At 36.8% G+C, this 13962-nt stretch overlaps 1 protein-coding gene across 1 annotated transcript in view; it reads left to right on the top strand.

Annotated features, from left to right (window-relative positions):
• The window catches only part of MDGA2 (MAM domain containing glycosylphosphatidylinositol anchor 2), an 832021-nt gene that overhangs the window by 279010 nt on the left and 539049 nt on the right, over positions 1-13962 (top strand). The window lies entirely within an intron of this gene.

The following is a 13962-nucleotide window of genomic DNA, read 5'->3' as shown; positions in this document are numbered from 1 at the left end:
GCTGGAATTCCATTCTATTTTTTATCCCTATAATGCCTGTTGAAATAAATGGAGGTAAGAATTAATGATAAACTAAATAGATGAACAAAAATAATAATGAGCAATCGTGTGATTATTGCTTTTGGTTGTTAATTTATCTATTTTATGTATTTTTATTGAGATTCTACTGTTAATTAGACAAATGAAGCACCCGGAACAGTACTGGGGACATACAGAAAAAAAAAATGCCTTACCACTAAGGGTTTTTTTGTTTGTTTGTTTTTTTGTTTCGAGATGGAGTCTTGCTTTGTTGTGCAGGCTGGAGTGCAGTGGCACGATCTCGGCTCACTGCAACCTACACCTCCTGGGTTCAAGCGATTCTCCTGCCTCAGCCTCCTACCACTAAGGGTTTTAAAGCTTATGTGTTGTTTTTCTTCCAGTGTTTTGTTCGTTGTTGGTGTCACTGATACCAGTCCTACAAAGTATATTTTAATATTAGCTAAACAAATATAACTGGTAGATTTTAATTCAGAGCCAGATACAAATGTGTAAGTATAAGGGAATAGAGAGAACAGTCAAAACGTTTATTCTGTATAAATAGTAAGTAAAGGAAGATAAGTTGCAGAAAACAATAAAGAAAAAATAATAGTCATAAAAAGAAGGGAATTAAACATTGAATGTACAGTTGTATGAGTTTGAGAGAGAATTCAAATTAAATGTCACCTTTGACAGCTTGGGACCATGAGTATACACATTGAAGAACAAAGATTTTGACATTAAATTGTGAAGGAAACAGGAAAAATCATACTACAGGAATATGAGTGCTGCAGTATATTTTCTCATAATAAATATATACTTTTAAATGTTCTGCATTTTTTTTCTGTTTATGATTGCTCTGTCAACAAGGTTATTTTTACCAGAACATTATGCATTCAAACTGGAAGAACATTGTCAGGGGAAAAAGGGAAGTAAATTGGAGGTAAGTGCTATTCTTATGCCATATGTAAGCCTTTTAGGTGTCACTGCTTAATTATATATTCTCAGTGCCACACTCTCAGTGTGTACTTGGATCCTCTTTACGGATACCTTCTCTGACCACATCAGCTGACCCATGGTGACTTTTCTTTCCTCTAAAATCCTAGAGCTTGTTATTTTTATATCCCAAATTTGATAATTACCATGCATTGTTATACAGCATTTTTTTTTTTAAAAAAACAGACCCGATTTGTTTCCTGATTTTTTGTAAACTCTTTATAAAATCTTTAAAGAATCAATTATTGAGCATTCAGTGTTTGCTGGGCACTTCACTTTATTGTTATACGCATTTGTTCAGTCTGCTCTAGCACCTATAAATGTGTTATGTGTGCTCCTTAGAGTTAAAACACAATGCCATGCCATGCTGTGCAGGGTGTTTTAGAATCTAATTCAATCATATTGGAGGTCTTCTGAGGTTTCTGAAGAGATTGAAATAAATCTTCTTCTAGGATAATGAAGCAGCAGTAGCTAGTTATTTTGAGAATACAGAAGCAGATGTTGGACAATTATTCCTCATTCTCTCTTCCAACTATGCAAATAGATATTTCCTATTTCCAGTTTCTGTACCTGCTTTTCCCATTTTGCAATATCTGTGGGTCCTTTATCTTCTTATATTCAAGTGATTGGGCACAATGAATTTCAGTGTCAAACCCATTCCTCTTCCTGTTCCTGCTCCTTTTTTCTTTTGTTGTGGTGTTGCGGTATGCTTCTTTTTTTTTTTTTTTTTTTTTTTTTTTTTTTTTGAGACTGAGTCTCGCTGTGTCACCCAGGCTGGGGTGCAGTGGCGCGATCTCGGCTCACTGCAAGCTCCGCCTCCCGGGTTTACGCCATTCTCCTGCCTCAGCCTCCGAGTAGCTGGGACTACAGGCGCCTGCCACCACGCCCGGCTAGTTTTTTGTATTTTTAGTAGAGACGGGGTTTCACCATGTTAGCCAGGATGGTCTCGATCTCCTGACTTCGTGATCCACCCGCCTCGGCCTCCCAAAGTACTGGGATTACAGGCTTGAGCCACCGCGCCCGGCCTTGCGGTATGCTTCTTTAAGATGGATGCTTCCTTCTTTCTTCTGTCTTATCTTTGACATTTCTCTTCTGTACATTCCCTTATTTATTGCCTATGACATTTGCAAATATCTTTCAATACCAAAATTTCTACCAAAAATGTGGTTTTCTTTCTTGGTTGGAGAGGAAATAATCTAGAGAGGCAGAGGGCTCATCAAATGAATACAATTAGACCCTAAGTATTTGTTGAAAGAGTAAGGTTTGTTCTATAATGAAATCAAGTAAAGTTACTTAGTGAGTACACAGGTACAGGTAGATACAGTTGTGTATATATCAATTAGTCTGTCCTCAGGCAATTTGAAATGTTTTTGAAGAAGCAACAATTGCAATGCTAGAAATAGCTAAATACTAAATTGTATCTTACAAACTTTGTACTACATAGAAATTTAAAATCAAGAAAAGGTGATATGAACGTAAAGAACTAAGGGAAATAACTGAAAAGATGAAGTTTGTGCTACATATTAGGGAATTTTAAAAGCAGGGTGGTGCCCTGAAATACACTAAATTGCATGAAATACAGCACCATAGAACCTGAGTTGAAGTCACACCTCTACTACTTAAACGTTGTGTACCCGTAGAAAAATCCTTTACACTCTCTCATCGTTGATTTTCTCATATGTGGCTGGAAATAATAATGATAGTTTAATAATAGCTATCATTTATAAAGTCCTCATCAAATACCAGAAAATGTATATATAGTTTCTATAATCCCCATAACAACCTCTCCAAACACTAGTTTTTTCTTTATACCGTAAAGTATAAAATGAGATGGAAGATGAATTAAACACTTGCCTAAACTCTGACAGGCAAAAGTTAGTAGAGTTGCACTAGGACCCAGGTCTGCCTGGCTCAGTACTACTTCCTACAAGACTCTTGAGAGAATCAATGCAGATGAAATTGTAACTCTCAAAATAGTATTGATTTCTTTACTTGAGTACTTTTTGAGTTATAAGTAACCTGGGCATACTATATTTAAGCTATAGTTCTATATCATGGAAAATGTGGGCTCATGCAGTTAATTGAAGAGCCTATATATAGTGTCTTGGTAGACTCTGAAGCCCAACCACCGTGGGTTTGATACCTGGACCAGACACCAATCATGTGACCTCAGCAGTGTCATTTCATTTTATGGGGCCTCAATTTATCTTCTGTAAAATTAGGTCAATAATGGTTCCATTCTCAAAGGGATGTTGCGAGGATAAAATGAAAATATACGAAAGTGCTGAAGACAGTGCCTGGTACATAGTAAGTGCTATATAATTGTTAGTCACCAGCTCTTTCTAATTCTTGAGTTATCTAAAAAGGTGAGGCAAATGCACTTGATAATGAGAACTTTACGTTCTCTGTGTTTACCTCTCTTAATCTGGGTCTCTTCAACCAGCCCCTAAAGTGACCTCCTTGTATCCAGAATACAATTATATAGCATTTCTTTTTGAAATATCTCTGTGTGTTTACATGTATTTATATATAAATATCTCTGTGTTTGCATGTATTTATATATGTGCTCATGTAATTTATATTTATAGAGATGATCTATTTATAAAGATACTTATCTATTGATCTATAAAGAAAAGAAAACGTCCAGATTTGCTTATACTTCTTTCTTTTATTTTGGCTTTTGAAAATTTCCTAGGTAATTCTTCCATCATAATTCAATGTTAGGTCTTAGTTTTTTCGGTTTTTCTTTTTTTTGGTCATCTTTTTTTTTATATTATAATTTAAGTTCTGGGATATATGTGCAGAACATGCAGGTTTGTTATGTAGGTATACACGTGCCATGGCGGTTTGCTGCGCCCATCAACCCGTCATCTACATTAGGTATTTCTCCTAATGCTATCCCTTCCCTAGCTCCCACCCCCAACAGGCTCCAGCGTGTGATGTTCCCCTCCCTGTGTCCATGTGTTCTCGTTGTTCAACTCCCACTTATGAGTGAGAACATGTGGTGTTTGGTTTTCTGTTTCTGTGTTATTTTGCTTAGAACGATGGTTTCCAGCTTCATTCATGTCCCTGCAAAGGACATGAAGTCATCATTTTTTATGGCTGCGTAGTATTCCATGGTGAATATGTGCCACATTTTCTTTATCCAGTCTGTCATTGATGGGCATTTCCGTTGGTTCCAAGTCTTTGCTATTGTGAACAGTGCTGCAGTAAACATACGTGTGCATGTGTCTTTATAGAAGAATGATTTATAATCATTTGGGATATACCCAGCAATGGGATTGCTGGGTCCAATGGTATTTCTGGTTCTAAATCCTTGAGGAATCGCCACACCATCTTCCACAATGGTTGAACTAATTAACACTCCCACCAACAGTGTAAAAGCATTCCTATTTCTCCACATCCTTTCCAGCATCTGCTGTTTCCTGACTTTTTACTGATTGCCATTCTAACTGGCGTGAGATGGTATCTCTTTGTGGTTTTGATTTGCATTTTTCTATTTGGGCAGTGATGATGAGCTTTTTTTTTTTTTTTGTATTTGTAGTAGAGATGGGGTTTCACCATGTTAGCCAGGATGGTCTCGATCTCCTGACCTCATGATCTGCCCTCCTTAGCCTCCTAAAGTGCTGGGATTACAGGTGTGAGCCACCGCGCCCAGCCGAGCTTTTTTTCATATATTTGTTGGCCACATAAATATCTTCTTTTAAGAAGTGTCTTCATATCCTTCACCCACATTTTGATGGGGTTGTTTTTTTTCTTGTAAATTTATATAAGTTCTTTGTAGATTCTGAATATTAACCCTTTGTCAGATAGATAGATTGCAAAAATTTTCTCCCATTCTGTAGGTTGCCTGTTCACTCTGATGACAGTTTTTTTTTGTTGTGCAGAAGCTCTTTAGTTTAATTAGATCCCATTTGGCAATTTTGACTTTTGTTGCCATTGCTTTTGGTGTTTTAGTCATGAAATCTTTGCCCATGTCTATGTCCTGAATGGTATTGCCTAGATTTTCTTCTAGGGTTTTTATGGTTTTAGGTCTTACGTTTAAGCCTTTAATCCATCTTGAGTTAATTGTTTTATCAGAGAATACATATAAGAGTTTAGAAGTACAAATGTGACTATAATAATGAAAGCCTTCTGTATTACATAAAGTAGAACAGAAAAAAAATAAAATTCCTCAACTTTGAAAATAGGTTTATTAGGAAAAGTCTGTTTGTTCACTTTAAGTTTCAGGCTAAGTTTGTTATTGGAAATTGATTTGTGCACTCGCCTCATGACTATTAGTGCACAGTCTACTATTTCTCCTCACTTTTACCCATTCCAACATTTATGAAACACATAGATTCTCTTACTATCAGAAAATATCCAGACTTTGGGTTTACTTTTTGTTTTTCATGCTTACTACACATGAAAGTAAATATGAGAACCTGTGGCATAAATTGCTAGTTAAAAGAAAAATGGTCCTTTACTTATTTTCTTTTTTTTTTTTTTTGAGACGGAGTCTCGCTTTGTCACCCAGGCTAGAGTGTAGTGGCAGGATCTCGGCTCACTGCAAGCTCCGCCTCCCGGGTTTACGCCATTCTCCTGCCTCAGCCTCCCGAGTAGCTGGGACTACAGGCGCCCGCCACCTCGCCTGGCTAGTTTTTTGTATTTTTTTTAGTAGAGACGCGGGGTTTCACTGTGTTAGCCAGGATGGTCTCGATCTCCTGACCTCGTGATCCGCCCGTCTCGGCCTCCCAAAGTGCTGGGATTACAGGCTTGAGCCACCGCGCCCGGCCCCTTTACTTATTTTCTAACTTAACACGTATTTAAACATTCTGAGTACTGTAACAAAGTTAAACAAAATGGTGACTATACTGTTTTTATATATGAACATGATTTAAAAGTTATAATTATGTGTGAATTCATTCTCAACTCATATTTTATTAAGGAAAACCTACTAAATGAATATTTTTGTCTGATAATATATAATAATTATTAATATGGTCATTGTCTGTGATTCAGTCATGTTTTTTTCTGGGGATCATCATGTACATTTTTAATTGTCTTATAGTTTTCATTGTAACTCTCAAAAATCAAGTTCATATTGAATAACATCATTTTCCAATCACTAGGTATTTACTTTAGGCTAATATTTTTTAAATTATTGCTTTCCAATACGTTTAATGTTATGTATGGCACTTGCCATAAAGTCAAAATTTAAGTATATTAAAGACCAAATATTATATATGGATATATATTATAATACGACTCATCATATTTTTTATTCTGAGAAGAATACTATGGGGAAGTTGATAAACACCAGTACTCTGGGTTATGACTACATATTGTGAACTTATTTTCAAAACTGGTATAAAATGTTGAAGTGTTCTTTTTATTCTGCATCAAACTTTTTTCTTTTTTAAATTAGGATTCTAATTTGTTTAGGTGTGATATTTATGTTGCAATATATGAAAGTCTAAGCATATCAGAAATAGTTTTTTTGGTTTCTGTTTTTTGAGCTGGGTTTTCACTCTTTGTCACCCAGGCTGGAATGAAGTGACACCATTATAGCTCACTGCAGCCTCGAATTCCTGGGCTCAAACTATCCTCCTGCCTCAGCCTCCTGAGTAACTGGGACCACAGGCATGAGGCCCCACTCCCTGATAATTTTTTAAATTTTTTTGCAGAGACGGGATCTCACTATGTTGACCAAGTTGGTCTTGAACTTCTGCCCTCAAGTAATCTTCCCACCTCAGCCTCCCCGATTGCTGGGATTACAGGGATGAGTCGCCACGCTTGGCTGGTCATAGTTTTAAATCTTTAATACGTAACTTTATATTTGTTGTCAAAAATTATTCATTTTAAAACTTTCTGATAATTGTGGTTTTGAGAAAAATTCATGATCATAATATATTTTTGTTCTAATTTGACACTTTACATTTAATCATGTGAATAAATCCACACATTTTAATAGTTATATAGTTATGAAATTCTCAAATTAAACTGTTACAATTTTAAAGAGACCCAGTAACTAAAAATAGAAAGGCATGCATACCAGCGTATATAAAGAGAAACATTAAGTCTTCTTTGTATTCTGTTTTAGTATTCAAAACAGTTTTTAGTATTCATAATCTAATACTAAATTTAGTATTTAGTATTCAGTATACTGTATTCAAAAAGCCATACAGTAGCCTCTCTGGCTTGTTTAAACTTAAGACCACTTTTTTTTTGCAGATAAAATCAAATAGCCACTCTTATATGATACTGTTTCTGATATGGTTAAATTGCTATCACAGTTGAGGTTAACTTTAAGATGGTTTCTTGCTGGTAAATATTTGGAGTCTAGGATCTTCTACACTAGGTTACATATGCCTTCTTACTGATTTATTGTGTTCTAAATCAAGAAGCTTTGGTCTGGTCCAGGCTTAAAAAGCTACGTCTCCTTAAGTTGTTTATGAAAAACCTCAGTGGCTTAGTTCTTTTATTAAGTGAAAATATTATTCTTTTGTGGATAGTTTAAAAGTTCAAATGAATGCATAGATAAAAAAGCAATTAGAGGAATGCCACATGCTAACAAATGCATAGCATTTTTATTATAAAAATATTTTTTATTGTGATGTTATTTATATTCATGACGGTGGAAGTGATGAACTTGCATTTTCATTTCATAGGGATAGAAAAGGGGGACAGAAAATGCAGGTTCACAAGCAATTTTGTATTTTGAGAACATGACTAAACAAACTTAATTGTCCTCCTTCTTCTGACGAAGCCACTGTCCAACCCAAACTTCCAGTGACCAGTTGTCCTCGTTTTGGTACCAAATGTTCGTTTATATTTGTAGTCAAAATACAAGGTTTTCCAAGAAAATCTTCGGTTCCTGGTAAGCCAGTATGATTAGTCAAGTCACAAATACATTTCCTCATTTCCTGTACAGGCACAAGTCACAAGATTTTCTTACTATTGAAAGATGGAAAAATAGCTGGTGATCATATCGATGTAGAATGTTACCTGATTATCAATATCACATTCAGATTTCATTGGCCTTTGAAGCTTTTAAATATTGAAGGAAGGCGGAAGGGCTTCTAAATGAATAGAATATGAAATAACAAATCAAAAACCAGAGGCAGGTCCTTGGAAACAGACTGTGCAAATAAGGGGCCTTAAGCTTAAGATGATGGGAAATTAGCTTCTGCTGATTATAAATCCACTTTTCTCTTCCCCCATATACCCACAATTTAAAAGAAATAGCTGTTATCTGTGGTATTTTAATTTTGACATGGCAAATATATTCATGCATTAAATGTGTAATTATATTTTTTATATTTTAAAATAATTGCAATTTAAACACTTTAAACTTTTCCCAAAATTGAAGAAAAGTTTGAAAAAAAACAAAAAAAAAATCCTGAAATAAATAGGGATTCTGGTTTTAATATAAAGCAGTATATTTAGAAGTAAGTTATTTTGCCACAGTAAGTACACAGATTCTCATGGATGTGAAATAAATGAATGCTTTGGATTCCTCAATTAAAGCAACTATAAAGTTGTTTAATTTCTCAAGCCTGTCAGTCTCCAGATAACAAAGATTTTTGACACAGCAAGCTATTTGTATCCCTTCTTGCAATTATCATTATTTTTTTAATTATCTGGTTTCTTTGGTTACCAGCAATTCAAGGTTCATCTAACAAACACTTTAGTTTTTAAGATTTTTAGTTTAGAAGATTACTTTCTTTTTTAGCTGCAAAAGCTTCTGAAAAAAATACTGGTCTGATCTAATATTTCCCTCCAGAATGTCCTTGGCTCATGAAGAAATGAAAGTAATGAGATGCTCAAACTTACATTATTCCCATGCTTCTGAGCTTTTTCTTTACTCTGAATGTGGTCCTTATTTCCATTTAGGCAATAACAGACTTACGTGTTTTATGTTTAAATTAAGAAATTTCATTCAACAGATATTTTTCTTATTTATTTATTTATGTTTTTTAAAAATATGTCTACCTCTGGACAGTAAGTATAAGTGGGAATGTAGGCTGAGCCACATTGCCATGTAAAGCAGCTCCTCATCTGTTCCTAGCAGATGTTAGCAAAGCCTTGCTTCCTGACAAGGTTGTGGAAACATCACAGGATATGTGCAGCTCAGTAAGGTCTCTCTGGACTTTACGCTAAAAGTTCTCCTGCTTGTTGAAGGCAGAGTCTATATTTATTTTGTTTGTCATTGTATCATCCACTCAAAGATATTTGTGGAATAAACATAGATTTTCTTGAAATCTGGCTAGGACTCAAAGGCCTACTTGCATGAGTCTGTATTATAATAAACATTTTATGTGGGTCAAAATTTTTTTGTGGGACATTTTGATGTGGGTTATGAGACATCAGCAAAACTAGATCTTTTATTTCAATATGCCATGGCGACAGTTTCCCATCACTTTAAATGCTGGATCATTTGCTTCATGAAATGATAAAAGTTAATGATTTCGAAGCTTCATTTTTGTCTTTGCCCCTTTGACTTCAATAATTAACTATGCCTTTCTCCTTTCCTCAACCTCACCTTAAATGATGTATTTATCTATTTATTTACTTACTTATGCATTCATTATTCACTCAGTTATTTACATAGACCCTCTATTTGATGCACTTTTCAGGAGATCTAAGTGTTAAAAATTTGTGTAAAGGTAAACTGAGGCTGGAGCCGAACCAGGAATGAAGACACAAGGCAAATGGCAGTGAGAATAGCCTTTTATTAGGGCTTGCGAGCGAGGTTCCTCGGTCCAAAGGCGTGGGCTGAGGAAGTCGCGCTGAGGGAGGAGGGTAGGGGCTTCTTATAGCCTGAGAGGTAGGGAAGCTGGTTGTGCAAACAGGGCCTGGGGGGTCTTGAAACTACTAGGGCAGGAGTTGAGTAAGGGTCACGAGGAAGGGGTCTTTGGAAACTGTTAACCGAAACTGCTGTTTACGAACTTGTGGAATGCAGGTGAGCTGCAGGTCATGGGGGAGTGTGGTCGCCCAGCCAGAACTCTGACGCATGTAAGTCTGCGGGTGTGTACAAGGGTGAAGGGAGTCTTTAACAAAAGGCCTGCTACGCCGGGTAACACCGCCATGTTGGGTCTAGATTCCTGCCTAATAGTTTGAAATTCTGAAAATTTGATAAGATAAAAGGGAACTTAATTTAAGGTCACCCTCTTACAGACAGAATTACAGGGATGTGCACAGCTTTGCCTCACAGCATGCCAAAAGTGGTCTCCTTTAGCCCTCTCTTTGTTTGAGTGATGCATATGAAAATAATTAACATAAAGAGATTTCAGTTTAAAGTAACTTTTAATTAAGGCTTCTAAATTGCTTAGATCAAATCTTTGAGATACTTATATTGAAGGGGGTTTATAGACAACAAAGCTCACCAAAGAGAAAACAAAATGTCTCACACTAATCAGATATAGCTGTGTGTTTCTCATAGTTGCTGGTGTTGACATTGAAAATTAGAAAAGCATTTTCAAATTCATGTATTTTACTGTGAGAATGACTTTTAGAGATGATAAAAATCAAACCTGACATTTAATAATTGACAAAGCCAAGATGAGATACATGAGTTATCTTAATTAATGTGTTACATTTATATGCATACCTGTGACAAGAAAAAATACAATTTAAACAGATGTCCAAAATGAGATGGGGTTGACATATAACCAGGGAAGGCCGACTAGCTGGCATCCACAGAGTGCTAATGGCTGCCATTATATTGAGTCTGACTTTCACTGTCTCAAACCTCAGAAATAACTCTGAATGGATCATCCCATTTCTTAGAGGCAGTTTCACACTTGTCTGTTCACAGAAACAGATTCCTAAAAGCCATGGGAAAACAATGCCACCCTATTTATAATGAGAAATCACTGCCACATGAGCAGGAATTCTGGAGCAGATTTGTGCATTTTCTCCCTTTGGCAAATCTACAGTATAGGCAGTCACAATCAAAAAGCTGCTAGGACAGCATGAAATCACAGCAGAGTTTGCACTAAAAGAAGGAAGAAGTGTTACCAGAGTTTGGTCCAGAAAAGCTTCACAGAGGATATCATACCGGCATACCGGAGGAGGGGTATTATGTGTCTGCCAAGGAGAATGGAGAATATGATTCCAGCACCTTAAAAGTATAGAATCAAAAGTAACATGCGGGGCGCGGTGGCTCAAGCCTGTAATCCCAGCACTTTGGGAGGCCGAGGCGGGTGGATCACGAGGTCAGGAGATCGAGACTATCCTGGCTAACATGGTGAAACCCCGTCTCTACTAAAAATACAAAAAACTAGCCGGGCGTGGTGGCGGGCGCCTGTAGTCTCAGCTACTTGGGAGGCTGAGGCCGGAGAATGGCGTGAACCCGGGAGGCGGAGCTTGCAATGAGCCGAGATCCGGCCACTGCACTCCAGCCTGGGCGACACAGCGAGACTCCGTCTCAAAAAAAAAAAAAAAAAAAAGTAACATGCTATGTCTCTAGTCTAGTGTGTTACATTGTAAAGTATGCAAGGGCTGGCTAGACAGGAGATGGTAGGAGTGGAAACAGCCAGGATAAGGATTGGAAAAATAGAAAGAAGACCAGACCTTGAAAAATGTGGTCCATTCTGTGGTAGGAAAAGAATTCAGCCAAGGAGATCAAGAAGAAACAGATAGCGAAATAGGAAAAAATCCAGGAGAAACTGGTGTCCCGGAAACCAGGAGCAGATGTTAGGGAAATAAAATTAGAAACAAAATCTCCCAAACTGGAAAGCCTCTCCCACGAAAGTAAAGGAGAAAGAAACCAGTTTAATTATTGAATAAGCATTAAACTGGAATGTAACGTGCATCACAGAAATCCACCAAAAAGATTGCAAAGATAGAAAGAAATCACCCTTTTATGTGTCCGAGCAGGTACAACTCATTGCCTACATGTTCCCAAGATAAACAGTAGCTATTTCTCAAGTAAGAGAACTTGACAGCGTCATTTGTTACATATAATTCATCCTAACTTCATTTGGTAATTGGGGTGACCATGCATATTGTCTTATTAGCTAGCTGGCTTTATCCAAAGAAAAAACAAATGTATCTTTATGACTGAAGGTTGTTTTGGAGAGAGGCACAAGCCAAAGTTAGGCTCCTACTATTCCTTAGAAACTGGGAGACAGAGACACTATCTATCTTCCTTGATGATTCCATTTTAAAAAGTTACTTCCCTAGTCTTTGAGAAAGACATTCCAGCGTTGTAGAGCTGGCTTATTATCTTTGAAAAAGAGTTACATATATTTCAAAGAGAAGAGGAAGAACTGAAAACTTTTCTAAAGAAAATACTTCAAGAAAAGGACAGACAAAATTTATTTCCTTATTTTCAACAGGGAGAATTAAGCCTCTCATATTTAATCTGTATTTGCCTTTAGGGACAGTTTTAAATTGAGAGTGATCAACATCTCAAATGCTGAAGTTCTTCGGATTACGGAGGGGGCACCACTAAGAGTCTAAGGAAGGTTTTATTTGCAGCTCCAAGAGGCGTGTCCTCTACTTCCATAGGTAGCCTCTCTACTCCTATGAGCATATTCAAGGAGCCAGCCTACATTGTTTCTGTCTGAGAGTCAAGACATTCACCCCTAAATAGTTAAATGGCTTCTCTCTTGCTATCCTTTTCAAGTCCTTTGGCTCTATGCTTAAAATGTTGTTTGTATGTATTTTAGGGAATTATGTTAGAATCCTCTACCCTTAGGCATTTTAAAGTACTTGACTCTGGCAACAGTTTTTATTCACAGCTCTCTGGGAAATCCCTCCCCACTTTTTTTACCCGAGGCCCAAGGACTGCAAAGTAGGGCAGTGTTTTGCCTTCTCACTTCTGCAGCTGCAGGGGGTGAGGCTGCTTTGCTTTGTGAAGTGTGTGTGTGTGTGTGTGTGTGTGTGTGTGTGTTTTCCTACAAAAGGGAAATTGACAAGTGCTCTGTAATTGTTCAAATAGCTTTGTATTTTCCATTTATTTATCATCTAAAGACATTCCTAGAAAGCAGTTTTTAAAAAAGGACCCCATAGATTAAAAATAAGTATTTCTATGTGTATGCCATTTAAAATGGCAAAAATTAGTAAGGCGAGTCTAAGAAACATGCACAATGTATTATTACATACATTGCTTAGTCATTATATGTCAGTTTGGGAACTTTTTGTTATTTAATTTCATGATACATCATCTATTTTAGAAGTCAACATGTTTATATGCTCACACCTATATTTTGACCATACAGCATTTGTATAACATTAATTTTTCATTTCATAGATTCAAAGTATACACTGTGTTAATCAAAGCTATAATGAAGCACCAGTTATTTGCTAGTACTGTGCTTGATGTATTTGAACATTTTTTACAAAGTAAAGACTTGATGCTGATCAAGGAGTTTACAGTCTTGGTGGTGAAATGTGACTAACAGATATAGATAATGCATAACTTTGTATAATTGGCACAGAATTTTATGGCACAAAACCTCTATTGCAATGGAATTCTTAAAGTTTAGACATCAATAAGAAATAACCAGGGGCCGGGCGCGGTGGCTCAAGCCTGTAATCCCAGCACTTTGGAAGGCCGAGACGGGCGGATCACGAGGTCAGGAGATCGAGACCATCCCGGCTAACAAGGTGAAACCCCGTCTCTACTAAAAAAATACAAAAAAAAAAAAAAAAAAAAAAGAAATAACCAGGAAAGATGTAATACAGAAGGTAAAATATGACCTTGAGTTTGAATGATAGTCAGTGTTTCCATCAGGACGTGTGGTGTAACTGAGAGGTAGAAAGCACTTTATACTGCAAGGAGGCTGAGTAGGTTATCCTCGGTTGAGAGTTTGACTCAGACTTCAAGAGCTGTTAAGAACCAAAGTGGCTTTGCTTTGTCTTTCTCTTTTCCTTGGGTCGCTTATCGTCCTACCTAGGCTTCTCTATGTGCACCTGCCTTGCTTTCCGCCTTTTTCCCTGAGATCAGCTTTATGTACATTT

Source organism: Macaca mulatta, chromosome 7 (assembly GCF_049350105.2).
Source record: "Macaca mulatta isolate MMU2019108-1 chromosome 7, T2T-MMU8v2.0, whole genome shotgun sequence".
NCBI lineage: Eukaryota > Metazoa > Chordata > Mammalia > Primates > Cercopithecidae > Macaca > Macaca mulatta.
The sequence above is the reverse complement of the archived record's forward strand: the minus strand, read 5'-3'. Positions and strand labels throughout refer to the sequence as shown.